The sequence below is a fragment of the Ursus arctos genome, unplaced genomic scaffold, assembly GCF_023065955.2.
Source record: "Ursus arctos isolate Adak ecotype North America unplaced genomic scaffold, UrsArc2.0 scaffold_13, whole genome shotgun sequence".
Taxonomy (NCBI): Eukaryota; Metazoa; Chordata; class Mammalia; order Carnivora; family Ursidae; genus Ursus; species Ursus arctos.
The window spans coordinates 12,210,992-12,228,571 of record NW_026622797.1 but is presented as its reverse complement, the minus strand read 5'-3'; the positions used below and the strand labels follow the sequence as shown (position 1 = coordinate 12,228,571).

Here is a 17,580-nt window from a genome sequence, read left to right as displayed (position 1 = left end):
AAATTTGTTATCTGATGGGTTCAAGTTTTCTAAATAAATATTAATAGTTTTTTCTCCAGCCTGCGAGGGAGGACGAATACACCCTACTAGTGACCATTGGAACATGCCAAATTAAAACCGAGGGCAGTTCATCCTGCGACCTGCCCGTCATTAATCTTACAGTGTCTGTTCTTGGAAACCCAAAGTCAAACCTCTTAACCTTTAAGCTAGAAGAGCTGCCTAAAGCAAGCTCCCGTGTAAAATTCATTCGCATTTAGCATCCGCCCCGAGCCTAGAGCCTGCGTGTAGTTGAGGTGCTTCTGCTGCCAAGGGGACACGTGTCACAGGGCTGTTTCTTATTCCGGAAGGTCTAGGTGAGTGGAGGTGTAGCACGTAGTCTGTTAGACTTGCAGGATGGCACTCAGTTTATCTCATCAACGTTCCTTCTGCCCTTCACTGAGGAGCCGTTGAGAAGCCCTGTGCCAAGGAGTGGGGCTCTGACAACAGCAGAGACGGACCTTGCCGTGGCTCGCGTGGAGCCTGAGTCTGCTTTCCCTTCCTGCAAACATGGCGGTCTGTCTTAAGGCTATAGAATGGTGCCTTGGATAACGCGCTTTTCTTCTTTCTCTTTCTGCTTCTGGTCTTCTCCCCCTGCCCCCACCCAAGTTCAAAGCTGGGTGTCAGAGTGAAGACGTATCAGGTCATCTGTGAGTTGTTAACAGAGATCCTTGTTTTCTTTTTATCTCAACAAGGGCATATACTTTGAATTTTTAAAAAAATATAGGTGTACTCAGTGTCGTGAGTTCGAGCCTTGTGTTGGGCTCCATGCTGGGTGTGGAGTTTATTTAAATACACACACACACACACACACTCTGATTGCTAGTTACTTGTGGTGACTGTCTCCTCCAAGTAGGAATGGCCCAGAGAGAGAATGCCGAGAAGAGGAAGGAGGGGGTAGTAGGCTGGTTGTTGGGGGTGGGGTGGAGGAGGGAAGGATCCTGACTCCATAACAGCCAGAGCGTGTGGCCGGTGGAATCACTGATACCCTGATCCATGAGAAAGGTCAGGGGCTCAGTCTGTCACAGAGGAGCTCAGAGTCAAGGATAGGAGGGAGAAGATGATGATGGGAGCAGAGCTCTCCCAGGCGTATGGACCAAGGGAGGCCGGTGACTGGGCCCTGGCCACTTGAGAAGGCCTCGTAGAGGAGGCAGCTGTCGCGTGTCTTCAGTGGCTGGCAAGCAGTCTCAAGGTAGAAAAGAAAGGAACAGCATACCAGGCAGAGGGACTGAAAACCTTCAGCCTCGCTCCTGTAATGTAAGAACGGGTGAGCATCTGTGCTCTGCCATCTGTCGCCAGGGCTCCCTGAGAACATGGGTGGCAGAAGGGAGAATCCATATCCTTCCTGCCTCCTCTCTGATAGACACTTTGCACGCAGTGCCTCACTTAGTCCCTACAGTTGCCTCAGTGGTGGGTATGAATCCCCATGTACAGTCGTGGAAACTCACAGTAGCCCGAGAGTTGCCCACCCCGTAAAAAGCAGAATCAGAGACACAAGCCTGCTGGGTCAGTTCCGGAGCACACCCTTTCACCGGTATGCTCAACTGCTTCTCCTGTAGACGGGCTCACGGGGAGGGTTTGGCCACGTCCGTGTCTACACCCTTTCACTGGTTCACAGGACATTGGACTTCACCACCTATGGGAACAGCTCAGTCTGTGATGGTCTAGAAGTCTGTTATATTTGGGTCATTCAAAAGTCTATATTATATTTGGAACATTCATGCCAAATGGCATCATTTTCCAGGATATAATATCTGAGATATTTGAATTAAATGAGTAAGGGACATTATAGGACATACAGTGTTTTGTAGGACAAGAGACCAGAATGTCATCTAGATGCCCAATCTTTGTGTGGCCCTTGAGTAAATGGGAGACCTCTGAGCTTCAGTTTTTTAATGTTTAGAATGAGAATTTTGTGCCCTGCAATTCCTAAGGTCTGTTTTAGCACTAATATGATGGTTCTGTTATGTCGGAATTAAGTATGCACAAAGGTTATGCACAAGTACGCACAATACGTGTGGGGATATGATGTAGGAAAGAAAACATGATCTCAGTTTAATAAAGGAGCCCTGGGTATCCCCCATCATAGAGATAAACTTCCCGAATAGGGAATAATTGCTTTTATTTTATTTTAATTATTCTTACACTTGGTACTTGGAAAGACTCGACCTCGTACTGTTCTAATCTAATGGGACATCACTCCACACATTTTAAGTAGGTTTTTAACTACAGAACAATGAAACATTAGCAAATGATGTTAGAACATGTCTGCACACACTGATGCTTTCAGATCTGTGCCAGCCGTCCTGCTCCCATATGGGCTGACCAGACGGATCAGCTGGACGAGGCAGATTGGGGTCTGGCATCCATGAATAACTCTGGCACTTTCCGTTGGACGTGGCAGGACAGGCTGGCTGAGGCTTGGATCTGGGAGTCTGTTTGCAGGGGCCTAGTTTTCTTGGTATTTCTCCATCACCTCCTTAGTTAGCCCACTGGTGATGAGTCCAATGTATTCACGCTGGAACAGACCACACTCTGGGTAGGTTTTCTGTGGCTGGCTTCGAAATCTCACGCCTCCTCCTTTTGGGGACGTGACAAGGGCACTGAATTCTGGTTGGTCAGCTTGGCTGATCACTGGCAGCTCTGAGGAGAGTTTTGCTGAGGAAGAATGAAGGAGATTAATTAAAAAGGGGTCAGAGCCTCTCTATAGATTCTTTTTCTCAATTGTAATTTGGAAACGATCCTTCAGGCCTTAGGCAGTTTGCAGCCTGCTAATGGGTCATTTGGAAATCAGAACACATTTACTTTGAGGGGGTAAAATGTGAAATAGACCACAAAGCCTTTACGTTGTAATTGAAGTGAAGTGAATTTCTGTTTGTCCATGCAGCTGGCCTGCCTGTGGTGGGTTTTCTGAGGAGACACCCTGCCTGGTCCTTACTCCTTCCCTCTTCTGCCACCCCTATAAGTGACCTGGAGACCTGGCCACTGTTTCTAGAACGGGTTTACTTTCTTACTGTTTCTGCAAGTAAGAAAGGATATGGCTGTTCTGGAAACAGGTGGGCATCCCCTGCTGTCCTGGTCACCAGTAGCCCCTCATCAGCAGTCCGGCATGTGGGTCACAATACAGGGTGGCCATTCGCATGTCTGGTAGCCCGGATGTATCTGGGGGTGAAGCAACCTGTCAGAGGAAAGGTGTAAGATAAATTGGGATCAGGCACATTTCGCTTGAAGTCCATCTCTGACATCTTATGTCACCTTGGCTAGGTCACTTAACCTCTTTGAACCTCAGTTTTTTGGTTTGCAACGTGGGATTAATGAAACTCTCTGCTTTGCAGGGCTGTTTGCGTCGATTAAGTGAGGCGTGTATGTAAGTTACCAGGAACCAGCAGACCCCGCCCCCCACCAGGCTGGAGAAGGACACCTCCATGCGCATTTGCCTTCATTATGCCCATTTTCTAAAGGAATGACTGCATTTCAAAATTAAGTTGCAGCAAATACATCATTAATGGCAACTTGAGCTGGAGGAAACTGGTTCTAGAACTTGTACAATTGCCTTCAACTATTACTCACCTCCAGGCACTGCTGTGTCTCAGTTTATTTAAAAAAAAAAAAAAAAGGTCATCTTTGGTGCCATGTTCTCATTGACAAGTGGGGGTTTTGGCCTTCTACTCTTCACTGTGAAATTATAGCCGTTCTTAAGGGGGAGAGTGAAGCCCCCTGGTAACTGTGAACAGACTGAGGGTCTGCTCAGCCACAGATCTGCGGAGCCACTGGGGGTCCTTTTTTTGTGACAAGGCTTTAGATAGAGCAGTTTGTGTTGGTTTCGACACTTCAAGACGGATCTCCACGGCACGTACAGACACTTGGGCTTAGTGGTCCAGAACACACCAGAACGGCACACGCGGTGAAGGTTAAGAGCAGGAGCTGTGGAATTAAAGCCCTCATGGCTTGAAACCCCGCTCTGCTCTTTGCCATGTGACACGGGGCCAGACACGTGTCCAAACCTCAGTTTCGTCCTGGAGACAGTTAGATCTGTCGTGCGAGGCAGGCTTCACAAGGCACTTAATGGGCGAGGGGTAATGGTAGTAACAAAACCAGGTAGAAGAGATGAATCATACTCATAAATAATGAATTCGCTGATATTCAGTGTCACTAGCCAGAGACACCGCATGGAGAAGTGCCAGCACTGGCCAGGGAATCGGGACCTGGTTCTCACTCCCGCTCGGTGGCTCGGCCACTCGTATTCCCAGGTGACACTGGGCAAGGCACCTAAGCCCGCAGATCACGGCTGCTCCCTGTGTAGGCTGGGTCGCCTGTTAAAATAAGAGCCAGAGAGTCCATAGACGTGAAGGCGCTTTGCTAACGAAAGCAGTCTCGGGGCTCTGGGACCATTTTCTCCACCTCTGAATTGTTACTTGCACGAGTACCTGATGGTTACTTGTTAATACTTACCTTTTTCAGTGATGGCTCATTTCCCATGCTCTGATAGCAAGTCCATCGGTACTTCGGTATCTCCCTCCCCGAAATGCACAGGCATAGAAATACTTGCCAGAATCCCATGAAAAATGTACTGTTGGCTTATTTCAAGTTGATTTGTCAAGACACAGCTATTTACTTCTCTTACTCGGCAACAAAAGCCACAGAAATTGAGTCCGTGCTGGTGCGTATGTGCATGTGTTAGATCCCTTTCAGATGTCCCCACAATTTGAGTAAACTGGTGTCTTTTTCGTTTTGTTCCCCAGTGTGGTCTTGGTGCCTTGTACCACACAGACGCTGATTTCCTCTGGACAACAACCCTATCCTGTTACAACCTGGCACATCTCACCCAGATTTAGGGAGACGGCTCTGTTACTTTAGGGTTGTAGCTACTGATGGTCAAGAGGAGCTGATTTTCATTGTCGTTTTCTCTTGAGTAGCATTTAAGTCAGCATTTGAAGGATAAACGCATTAGCGAAACACCTAGAATAATCCCGCGTCATCGATGATATTTTGGTGCCTGTTTTGTTTTGTGTCTCCCCTTGTGCCAAACACACAGCAGAAGGATGAAAACTTATTCCGCATTTTTCTTACCACGCATCACAGCCGGGATGCCCTCAAAAAGCAATATTGTAATATGATACAGTAATATGATAGAATACTAATAAACGGTTGTTTTGGCACCAAGTTTTGCCAGCCACAGAGGCATAAAGATCAAGTCCAAATGACTAAAAATAGTTTTTCAATTGCTGAAACTTACCATTTTGTTATTAATGGGAACTAACTGCCCAAAATTTCCAAATATTTAACCTAATTCCTGGTTGTACCTACAGCATCGATGAAAGTTCTATGAAACTTTTCAGCCCCAATTCATTCTCGTTTTAACAAGGGAAGGTGAGGTCATTTGGGATCGTGGTTGAAAGCATCAGTTTTAGGGTCAGACCACCTGAGTCCTGACTCTCACCCCTGCAGCGTGTGCCGCGGCAAAGTTACTAGTTGCAAGTACTTCAGCGCACCCAGCTGGTTGGATCGTGTGGCTATGTAGTCTGATCTTACAGAAGGCTTCCGTGTTACTCTACTTTTTTAATGTGTTCTTCAGTTATATATAATTGTTTCTTAATTTAAGAACACCAGCAGTTACCTCCCCCTGCACCAAAGACACTTCCTAGATCTTAAGACAGCAAAAGACATGGAAATGTGTATTTTCAGAAGTTTACACCCCTATGGCTTAATCACATCCTCACTTAAGATTTTAATTGACTTCATACACTAACAGATATTTTGCAACTTCTCTGATCGTTCAGCTGGTTCAAAACTCCAAGCAGAACGTTAGGACCTCCCTAGCATCCCAGGTTTAGGTATTTTGTAAGCCTAACCATTGCCAAGGACTGGAATGGTTATACTTGGCTATGCTCTGTATGGAGCTATGGAGGCAGGACCCCACGGAGCCATGAATGAGGTTGGATTGGCCTTCTTTTTAGAACTCATCCACTGAGGTCATCTTAGTCTATACGTGAAGGAGTGAAGGCCCAGCAAGGCTGGGTGACGTTGTTAGTTACTGGCGGAATCACGCCTGGAGTCTGGGCTTGCTGACTTCCAGGACAGGGGTCTCTCCTGAGTAATTCCAGCGCGAGGAAAGAGATGAACACTGCATACCCTGGTTCGTCCCGCTGTCGAAGAAGAAGACATGGGACTTTAGAGCACAGAAATTCATCAAACATTGAAACATTTGCTGTTGTATTGACACCATCTCTTCTTTAGGAATTATTTTGGGGAAAGAAAACAAACTAGGAAAAGTTATTCCGTTGACCAGTGATGACCAGTTATTGTTCCTTTTGTCAACAGGCAAGATGATGAATGAAGTTCTGGCAGCTTCCTGTGTCCCAGGCCTTGTAGAAATAAATGAGACGTGCTTCAGAGTTCTAATGTGCATCACATCGGATCTTGTTTAAGGAAGCGTTAAAAGGAGCCCGCCGTTCCCTATTGAGAAGGCTCTGTGCTCTCAGGCATTGTTTCTGATTGAATCCAGAGGTTGCAAGCGTGCCTCCCTGTATTACCTGTTGGAGCAGGTTTAATTTTATAAATTGTAAACACAAACTCTATGAGTTTCCAGTTCATAATTGTTCTTTTTGAGGATGCACTCAGATGAACAGTGTCGCATCTGTAAGAGATATGCACTTCCACAGGACCCGAACGGACTGGAGTATAAATGGCAACAAACCCATCGGTAGCATCATCCAGTACGAGTGATGGAAAGGGCAGATGGCAAGGAGACCCTTCGGAGGGGGGGAAAGTCAGACTTGGAGTTTGGAGCTACAGATTATTAGAACCATAGCTTTGGTAAACCACAGCTTTTTTCTTGAACACAACGTGCATAGACTGTAGTTCTTGGCTGGTGACTTAAATCTATTAGGAGTCATCTCCTTGGACCTCTCAAGCATCGAAAGTCTTGAGCTTTCATGGAAAAAAAATCCGTGCAGCTTTGAGGAAATCCAGGGTTCAAGATAGTCTTCCGGGTATTCCGTTCCAGTCTTCAGTGTCCTGTTATTACAAACAGCAAGTACCCAGGTGGCAGATGAGAAGTCTAGTGGGAGAGGAAGGAAATGACATTGAATGGGCATATTACATTGTATTGTACACATACTTTATAAGTACATTTCTTATTAGCTTCTTATTCAGGCAGAGATTATAAAAGTTTGCTGCAAATGTCCAGACCAGGATTTTGTGTTTTGGAAATTATCAGTGTTCACAAGACCTGCAGGGAAAAAAAAAAAAAGAAACAATGACAAAAACTCAGATAAGAGCACTCTTTACACCTAAAAGAATATTTTTTATCATTCTTTTCTTTGTTTTGGCTCTGTCACAAATTAAAGTACTTGGAATGCGATAGTCTGTGGTCTCTTGAAATGGAATCAATGAGAACCTGACACTTTCACAGGATGTTGTCACTTTGGACATTCATAATAAAATTTGAAACTAATTTTGGTTGTTAGTCATTTACTTGGTCTTGGAGCTCAGCGTATCTTCCATGCTATGTCTTTGCCTCGCGGCCGAGCCATTTCTATGGCCCTGTATCTAGACAGAGAGCTGCATACATGGTTTGGGTCTTTCAGTCTCTTGCCCTGAATTGCTGTTGATTTCTCGATTTGTACAACCAGCCTTTGTGATTTGTCGAAAGGCTGAGCTATTTACCAGTGCCAAGGTCGTTTCGATTGTGCATTCTACAACATGGATCAAGGATGATTTCCTCCTCAGATATATTATACCTTCGCTTTCTTCAGTTTCTGACTATCCTGTATTTTCTGTTAAATGGATTATAATATAATCATAACATATTTTGATCCTATTTTCTAGTAAATAAGTCGAAAATTGGAGAAGGCCGTGGGTCACATAGCCACAGCTACAGGCCTTCTTGTTTGACTCTCTGCCCAGTATTTTAGAGTATTTTTGTGTGTTCCACAATATTCTAGTAAGAAACTGCAAAACTCCAAAGAAATCCAAACCTGTGAGCCTATTCAGAAAACTCAGACCTTGCTCGGCCCTGAATTTGATAGGGAAATAAGGAAAGGTCCCTTTCCTTTTAGTCTTTTATAAGTAAAGCTGCAACGGGCAGATACCGTGCTCAGCTAGCTCCCTGCTCCCAGCCTCCCCCCCCCCCCCCCCGCAAAAGGAACAGCCTGGATTTGGGGATTCTTTGGCCATTCTAGTGTATCTATAAGCAAATGATTTTGGAATTCTCAAGTTAGAGAAAAAAGACAAGCAGAAGATTCTGGGGGTCTTTTCTGTGGATGGGGTAGGAGAGGAAAAAGTAGAAGAGTGAACAAGCCTAAGAGTAGGGTCATTCCTTCAGAACGGAGTTATGCGCAATCCTCGTTCACGGGAGGTGGCGGACCAAGGCCATCCCTCTAAACTCCCGGGGTGGGGGGGGCACCGTAGTAGAGGGCAGAGGTTGAGCTTTTGTTCCCCGGATGAATTCCCGTTTCCAAAGTCTCTGTCACCCTCTGCCTGAGCACTTGGGCAAAGCTCTCTTTGTGCGTCAGCATGAATATTGAACAGTCCTCCCTCCCTCCCTTCTGTCTGCAGCAAAGGAACGCTTTCAAAAAAAAAAATCTTGAGCTAGATTTTAAAATCGTATTAGGTGACTGTGACAAACTGAAGCTATTCGGTGTTTACACAATTAGAAAGAATCGTCGATGTGGGTTGTTTGGTTTATAAGTAAACGCTGGCCTCTCCCTCGAATTCTAATACTGAGATCTCATGCAAATGAGATGGTCTCAAGCAATTCCTTCCCGGTTAATAAATTCTTCAGAGAGGAAGAAAACCTGAAGCATCTGCTTCAGGACGGTCTCTGCTCAGGAACTGCACATAGATGATTCCTTTTATCAAAAGCAATTTGTGTTTTACATGATTTTAGGATACGAGCAGTTAAGAAAGTGGTTAAGTTTGATACTTTAGAAGAAAGCCCCTTTTCATTCCTTATTAGTAATTTCCCTAAATCCACTATTACCTAATCCAATTTTTTAAATTGGAGAATATTCCACACGATTGTGGCTGGCATCCAATCGCATCCTTTTTCCGGCTTGCCTTTCAGAGGGCTGCTTGAGGATCTCCAGGAGACGAGCTCCTGCGGTGTTGACACGGGGCCATATGTATTATTTTATAGATACTTTACCTTTTAGTATCTGTGAGAAGCTTATGTTTACTTCTCTTATTTCTTCTCTGAGACACATGTCTCTTTAAGCATTTTTTAAAGTTTTATTTATTTATAGAGAGAGAGAGGGAGAGAGAGTGAGCTCCAGAGAGCGTGGGGGGGAGGGGCAGAGGGAGACAGAGTCTGAAGGAGACCTCCCCCCCCCCAAGCGCAGAGCCCGACACACAGGGCTCCCTCTCATGACCCTGAGATCACGATCTGAGCCTAACAGTCCGACTCTTAAACTGACTGCGCCACCCAGGCGTCCCCTCAAAGCATTTTTAAAAATCTCGTAGAAAAAGACTTTACCTGTGGACTACAAGGAAATAAACCAAAGCTCATTTTCACACATTCTTGTGTTATTGCAAAAGTAAATTATGTTTTAATCCAAAAATATACAAACATCATATGACTCCTCTTAGAAACAACTTAGGAAAGATGATAAACTAGAAGAAAATACATGTACGTGATATTATCTAAACTTTTTTTATATACAAGCTCAAACACTGCTCAAATCAACTTTCTAAAGAGCTATTATATACAATATTAATACGAATTTTAAAGTCCACCAAAGGATCCATATTTCTAGAAATAAACATGGCTTTCAGATGGCTTAGACCATCAGTATACACAGTTGGGAAGGACCTTGAAGGCACCTTTTGTAAATTTTGCCTGAGTGATCATGGCTGAGGGCAAGACTGTTCGTGAATGGAAGTAATTGCTATTCAGAAGATTTTTTAAAACAATTTCTAATGAAGACGGGGCCAAATTCTTATTTATATGATCCTAAAGGATGCTTCATGAAGAGTTGCATTCATATTTAAAGGTCCTCACCCCTCCCCCCCCACCCCATGTCAGGTGTCAAGCAAGTTGAGTAAAGAGCCCCAGCTAACAGATACCCACGGGCTCCTCCCTCACTCTCATTACATTGTTCCCATCCCTTTATTACTGACAAAAAAAAGGAAAAAGGCTGATGAAGAAAAGGAAGACATTTTTGCCAGAAATGTCCATGTTATAAGAGTTTTGTTTTCCCGTGTAGACATAAGCACACAGGCTTGCGCACACCTCATGGGACTGGAGGCCCTAGCAGGGTGACCAGAATCAACTCAGGTCATGAAGAAACATAACTTCCAAAGACATGGCCAGGTGGGGAGACAGCAGGGAAGGAGAGACCAGCCTGGGCTTCTGCCACAAGACCTGGGAATCTCCCGCCCAGAAAGGGATCAGCAGCCCCAGGTCAAGACCCTCATCTCTGTGTGGGAGGCCTGGCCACAAGCGAGGCCCCGTCCCTTTCATACCCTCTGACTCCAGCCCCCGAGTCTGGCTTTTTATTAGAATGTTGTGCTTTTGTCTTCAAATACCAGTATTCCTTTGTGCACCCAACACATACTTATTTAGTACTTACTGAATGCCAGGTGCTGTGTGGGGATCAGGGGTGGGGCAAGGAGTTAAATAATGCCTGTGCATGTCATCGGGATCTGCGTGTTGAAAAGGAGGACAGACGTGTGTCATGTATTAAACAGCCGATGAATGCAGAAGAGCTCACATAAGCAAATAGAAGCCACATGTTTTCCTAAAAATGACTAGTTTATTAGCTCAACTTTCCACTACAGAAAAAAGAAAACAGTGCTCTTTCTCTTTTTTTGCTATTTTCTAGCCAGTAACAAGTTTATCGTTTATCTGGTTTTCGGAATCTTAGGATTATATCTACATGTATTAGTGAACCACTCCTATGCAAAAGTATAGTATTTCCAAGGACTTCCCCGATTTTCAGCGGCCTAGCAGCAATATTCCTTGGGGCCAGATTTCACAAATATGTTCTCAGTGGGCATTCCTCGCAGCAGATCCTAAACAGGACCCCCTCTTTTTCTAAATCCGTAAACCTTAGTGAGGAAGCAAGTTCCACCGTCCATGAATGCTGCAGTGAACGCAGCATGAGAAATGACAAACTTCAAATGTAAGTGGATTGAAAGAAAAGCTCACACTATTCTCAAGCACAATGACCTTGACTTTACAGTCTTAGGAAAATAATAAATGGAACACCAGACGCTATTTCTACTATCAAAGCAGTAGAATTCAGAGTTTCTTGAGAGATCTCTCTTATATTAAAAAAAACAACACTGAAACAAGGCTAGACTATAATGAGACAGTGGGAAGGAACACACAGAAAGTTCTGTTATTCTTGGCCCATATTTTTTCTGCAGTGAGTTTGAATTCCTGAGTTCATCTTAGCAGTTCACAAACAACAAGTCCCTAGATCCTTGTAACAGAAAACTGATGAACCCTAGAAGGAGGGTTGACTCAGTGTTTCGGTCTAGTTAGATCATGCTTAGATATATTACCATGAAATATAAAAGAGGAAAACAAAACCAATAGAAAACCAGTGAGTTGCGGATGTCATTCATCATCGGCTCGAATGTTTATGTGAAGCAGAAAGATCCATCAGCCCTAAGTACAGGAATTTACGTAACTGGAATATAAGACTTGGGATATGTAGATTTGCCTTGGAAACTCAAGCGTTTACATTCAGTGATGAACACCGGGCCTACGCGGACAACGCGTGTTACTTAAAATAAAGCGAAGTATTAACTAGAGTAAGTGTTGGGTCACCACTAAGTCATTTGCTAATCATCCTTTCTTGGACGTCAGCCAAGACATTGCAGTAATGTTCCATTCAGCCAAAATTTACCTACGCTCCAACCAAAAGCAGTAATTCTCAGTATTCTTGACCATCAAAATTTTCAAATTACGTTTCCACAAGATAACGTCCCAATAAACTCTTATCGCTAGCATAGTAGACGATCGAGCCTTCTTCCACCAACTTCCAGTTCCTACGGAATTTGAGTATATTTCTAAAAGGCACAAAAACAAGTGTTCTACTGACTATAACCGCCCCCCCCCCAGTCTTTGCTGTGGCAAAAGGGCCTCGGAAGTCTCCCTGTGCTGGTCTGGAGGCAGCGGGCAGCGCCAGCCACGGAGCTCAGGCCTAAAGAACCAGCTTCTAACTACCTTAGACACGAAGGAACAGCCACTGTCTCGCCACGAGCAAGGCAGAGAGGAACCCACTTAACAGAAGCGCTGTGCTCGGTGGATTTCAGTTCACCCCTTGAACACCCCGTCGCTTAAGACCAGCACCCCGTTTGAGTTGTCTACTCTCGCGTCAGGGAAGCGTCTTATCAGATTTCTTCCCTTGCCCGCAGAGAAAGCAGAATCTTTTATCACGCGCATCTCTGCCGCTACTCTTAGCTCCTTCTTCAACTTGCTTCTTTTTCATTCCTCTCTCTTGATTTGCACTTGGGTTATTGGCTAGGTGCTTGCAGTTGGAGATGCTTCCAAGCCCTTCACGGTGGTTCCCAAATTGGTCTGCACATTTGAATCACCTGGCCAGCTTAAAAAAAAAAATACTGACTCTAATGTCCCTTCCCTAAAGATTGTGATTTCTGGGTGTGTCCTGGGCGGTGGGAGTTTTAAGATCCCTGGGGGGATCCTGGGGCAGATGGCTTTGGGACCTGCTGGGCTAGAGGAAAGAAAGGAAAGGCTTGGTAAGCCCAGTCCTGCGTCCTATCTCTGCCTCCTGTTAGCTGTGTGACGGGGGCAAGTTACTTAACCTCGCGGAGCCCTGGTTTCCTCATCTGTAGAATAGAGATAATCATGAGGGCAGTTTTCTCATCTGTGCAGGGAAAATACCGTTTACATGAACTGATTAGTGACAGCGCGTGTAATGCACTCGGCACAGGAAATGGTGGCTGGCATTATTTATCCCCAGCGTAGAGTCAAGTTTAATCCATTCCTAAGACTTGGACACACAGCACGGATGATGAAGTGATGTCAGCTTAATGAAAGTGAAAACGAGTAGCATGGCGGCCAGGCTCGCTGCCACATGGGAGGCTCCCCTCCCACCCCCCGACCCTCTGACAATTGCATTTTTCATCTATTGTTAGACTGTTGGAAAGAATGATAGAACCTTATACTCAGAGATAAGGCTATTGTGTTCATCTGTTTTCCCAGGATGGGGTGACTCTGCCCAGGGCTTTGGGAACAGATCTGCCAGGCAGATCAATCAGAGAAAATCTGGGAAGTGGACACTTTTGAAAGGCCGGCTTGACTCCATGAGTGGTGGCGCATTTGCTGATGGCTCCTGGCCACAGCCCGAGGCACATCCATAAGGACAGATGTGAAGGGAAGTAGGGGTGGGGCTGTCAGGGGCTCCCCACCCCTCACCTGTCCTAGGCCCTCGTCCATTAGAGTCTGCCACTGATTGTATTTTTAACCTAATAAGTCTCTCTTCTCTCTTCCAATCGTTCTTATTTATTGCTTTGTATTCATGTGAACTAAGCAAAAATTAACTTCATTTACTTTATTTTTTTAAAGATTTTTAAAATTTATTTATTTATTTATTTATTTATTTATTTGAGAGAGAGTATGAAGGGGGCACAGAGGGAGAGGGAAAGGGAGAAGCAGGCTTCCCACTGAGCAGGGATCCCAGTGGGGTTGATCCGAAGACCCCGAGATCATGACCTGAGCTGAAGGCAGACCCTTAACCGACTGAGGCACCCAGGCGCCCAGCAAAAATTAACTTCATTTAAAAAAAGAACCACAAACAGCATGCCTGTTGGGATGAAGGTGGTACCTGCAGACTTTGGGGAGGAGAGAGAGTCTATCTCATCTTGCCTTGGGGGACCCTGGGGAGGTGTCTCTTGTGGCGGAGGAGAGGGAGGTTAGTGGTATGCATTCCCTGAGGATAGAACCCTAGAAAGGTGGGGTCGGGGTGCCTGGGTGGCTCAGTCGTTAAGCATCTGCCTTCGGCTCAGGGCGTGATCCCAGAGTCCTGGGATCAAGCCCCGCATCGGGCTCCCTGCTCTGCTGGGAGCCTGCTTCTTCCTCTCCCACTTCCCCTGCTTGTGTTCCCTCTCTCGCTGGCTGGCTGTCTCTGTCAAATAACTAAATTAAAAAAAAAAAAAACCTAGAAAGGTGTGGTGTCAGAGCTGAAAGGAACCTGAACGATCACCTGAACCCCAGAGGTTCCTAACTGTGAGCATGTGGAAATTATATGCAAGGTTGTAGGCGTATTGAAATGTCTCTTTGACGCGGGCCGTGGCTTTGCTTCCGATTTGCAAAGAGCTTGGTAATTGTCCCATACTTAAAGACTGAATTTACTAGAAAGGAAACTGGGTCGAAGGAAGCTTGGAAGCCACGCAGGCAGTTAGGAGCCCAGTGGGGATAGAGTTCAGGCGGCCACACCGGGCTGCGCACCCCCAGCCCCAGCTCCATGGCGGGGCTGAAGCAGCAACGGCGGGTACGGGCTGTTGAAACCACAGGCTCAACTAATCCACCCTAGATCCCAGCCCAAGGGCGACCGTGTGGACCGGGAGCAGAAAGCGGTTCCCTCTCCCTTTAACTGAGGAGGTCACGTCCCCTGAAGGCACTGGGAAAAAGGGAGAACTGTTGTAGCCGCAGAAAATTCTCGTTATTTTGCTCTGCAAGGAAGAATCAGTCTGGCTAAGAGTCCGAGCAGGGATCTGGCCTGGTCTAAAAGCATTCCGGCCACTCACTGTGGAGAGCAGGTGTCTTAGTTCTGCTCCACAGAATCCCATCGACTGGGTGGCTTATAAACCATAGACATGGATTTCTCTCGTTCTGGAGCCTGGGAAGTCCAAGATCAAGGCGCTGGCAGACTTGGGGTCTGGTAAGGGCCAACTTGTCGCTGGGTCCTCCTCCCTTGGGGGAAGGGGACGGCAGGCAGCTCTCTGGGGTCTCTGGTATAAAGGCGTTAATCTCATTCCTGAGGGCTCTGCCCTCCCTCCCATCCTAACCGCTTCCCAAAGGCCTCCAGATACTATCACACTGGGGATTAGGTTTTCAATTTACGAATTTGGTGGGGGAAGCGGGGGGGACACAAACGTTGTCTAGAGCATTAGGCAAAGGCCTAGAGGAAGCAGGATGGTTTTTCTTTTTCTTTCTTTTATGTGATTTAGTTTTCACATGGGCTCATTGGCCGAAGAGAGGCCTGGCAGGATGAGAGAATTTGACAACCGTCTCTCTCCAACCATGACAGCAACAGGACCACCTTAACAATGAGTGAGAAAACATAACCACGCAGGGCTCGCTTGTTGTGGTTAAGCTGGAGGTGGGGGGAATATGTGGGGTCCACTGAGAGCACTTTATGGGAAAGGCTTAGAGGGACAGCCACCCTCCCCAGAGAGGGTACGATCCAGGGCCGAGCAGCTCAGGCCCTGAACCGTGTCTGTTCCTCTGCATGCTGGTATCTCACCTTGGCCTCCTTGAGCCTTAGTTTCCCCCTCCATAAAATGGGGACAGCTGTGCCTACTTAGTGGGATTGTTTGAGGAGAAAATGATTGAAAGTACTTTCCAGATTTCGCGGATCCCACCTGCGCTGTGTTGAATGTATTCTGCGTTGTGAAATCACGTCACTTTAAATTACAGTTAATGTCATTAGGAAGGAGGGCATCAGGCCTAATCATTCAAGTCCTGAGTCTCAGATGAAAATGAAAGATCTTGAATGATCGCCTTCTGTTTACCTTTCACATCGGCTGCTGTGTCATATGACTGACCTCCAACTTTTCTTGATTTGTGTGTTTTTTAATTACTCAAGTAAGGAAGGGATACGTTCTTGTTCTAAATGACCCTAACAAGCACAGAAGTCTATAGTCAGAGGTGACTTGTCCATGTGTTTCTGAAACAGCTACTAATCAACCTTCTAGGTAAACTGCTCTGGCCGAGCCCCGCATGTGGTAAAGCCTAGAAAGTGTCTTTGATATGCGCTTGGAGTTCTTACATGCCTGTTGACCTAGCCTAATAGCACGGTTTTCTTGTGACAAGGGTTTGAGGAATTTTGCACTCCAGGAGATAGCATTTCGACAGAGGCATTTTCTCCTTCAGAAAGTGTCCCTCTAGCAACGTGGGGCACAAGAGGCTGACTTTGGCAGGAAAAGACATGGAAGGAAGCAGAGGGGAGATAGAGACCATTCTGGGGGATGGAGTTTCATGCGGGCAGAGAATTTGGTACTGCTATTGCCGGACACCAATAGACCGTTGAGAGTGTGGTACTGGGGACCAAGGCCAGGCTGACCCCAGGCCTGCTGCTAGCACAGCCTGTGCCTCTCTGCAAATTACAGAAGGGGGCCTCTTTGCTCTAGGGTATGCAGCATGGCAAGAGGAGCAGCACAGGTGGGTTCCAGCTCCTGCTCACCCCCTCATAGGTGCACTTGTACAGTGTGCAACTTGTACAACTGTGCTCAGCAGCCCCAGGACAGATCCAGGAGTTCAGCCATTCCACCCCAGCCAGGAAGAACAAGAATAATACTGAAAATCCAGGACCCTGTTCACTTATGAACAGGTTTTAGATGCATGGTGAGATAGAGAAGAAGGTACTAGGGAGACAGAGAGGTTAAGGACATTCCTTTTCAGGTCCTGGAAAGCGTCTCCTTCAAACTTATCCTTTGTGGGTGTTCTCAACTTCAATCCCTCTCTCCCCTCCCTACTGCTGTTCTTTCAAATTCTTCCCCAAGACAGGATCTGTTCACTTCCTCATTCAAAGGCCTTGCCCTTCCTACCCTTATCCCTAGAAGTGTGACACTGCTTCCAAGGGCCACAGAGTGACCTCTCCATGGGTGGGGTTGGAAGGGGCTCGTCTAGAGCCTGGCACAGGGAAACAGCAGATCTCAGGTCATGGGCGCCTCAGGTCATGAGCGCCCAGGCTCATGTTGGGGGGCCTCTGATATGTGAGGAATAAATGCAGATGGGGGAGTGTGGGCACCTCTCAGAGCACCCCCTCTCCATGTCTTGCTCTATATGCACCAGGTGTCAGGTTCCCAGGGCTGCCTCTGCGCTCACATGCCACCCCCTCTTCCCTCTGCATCTTCTCGCCTTCTGTCTCTTACAAGGACACTTGCTGTTAGATTTGGAGCCCACCCAGATAATCCAGGATGATCCTATCTAGAAATCATAAAGTACACCTGCAAAGACCCTTTTTCCAAATAAGGTCACATTCACAGGTTTCAGAGGTGAGGACACGAACATAGGTTTTGGGGGCCACCATTCAACCCACTAACACCATAGTCCCAAGGCTGAATTACCTCCTAATGTAATTTTCTCTTTTTCCCTTGGGGTCCGCCAGTGGGCAGCACTAAGTAGAATATGAAGTATTCTGGAATATTACTTGAACGATGCTGGGACACCACTGACTATGAAAACAGAAATCCATGTAAGGGTCCAAGCTCATGCCCAAGATGTGTACTTAGGAAAGACCCAAAGATCCTTAAATCTGTGCCTTCCTCTTTACCTGCATCATACTTCTTAATCCAAACGACCATCCTCTCTTCCCTGAATTAGTACAATACTTTCCTCACAGGCCGCCT

The 17,580-nt window shown here is 46.2% G+C and overlaps 1 protein-coding gene across 4 annotated transcripts in view; it reads left to right on the top strand.

The window, feature by feature from the left end:
* Positions 1-17,580, top strand: part of SCAF8 (SR-related CTD associated factor 8) — a 219,206-nt gene that overhangs the window by 141,743 nt on the left and 59,883 nt on the right. For 2 of the 4 annotated variants that reach the window (XM_026505110.4, XM_048226088.2), the window contains one exon: positions 6,358-7,492. The exons of the other annotated variants lie outside the window; for them this stretch is intronic. The gene's annotated coding sequence lies outside the window, so the exon portion shown is untranslated. Of the gene's footprint in view, positions 1-6,357; positions 7,493-17,580 lie in introns of those variants that run through there. 4 annotated transcript variants of the gene reach the window in all.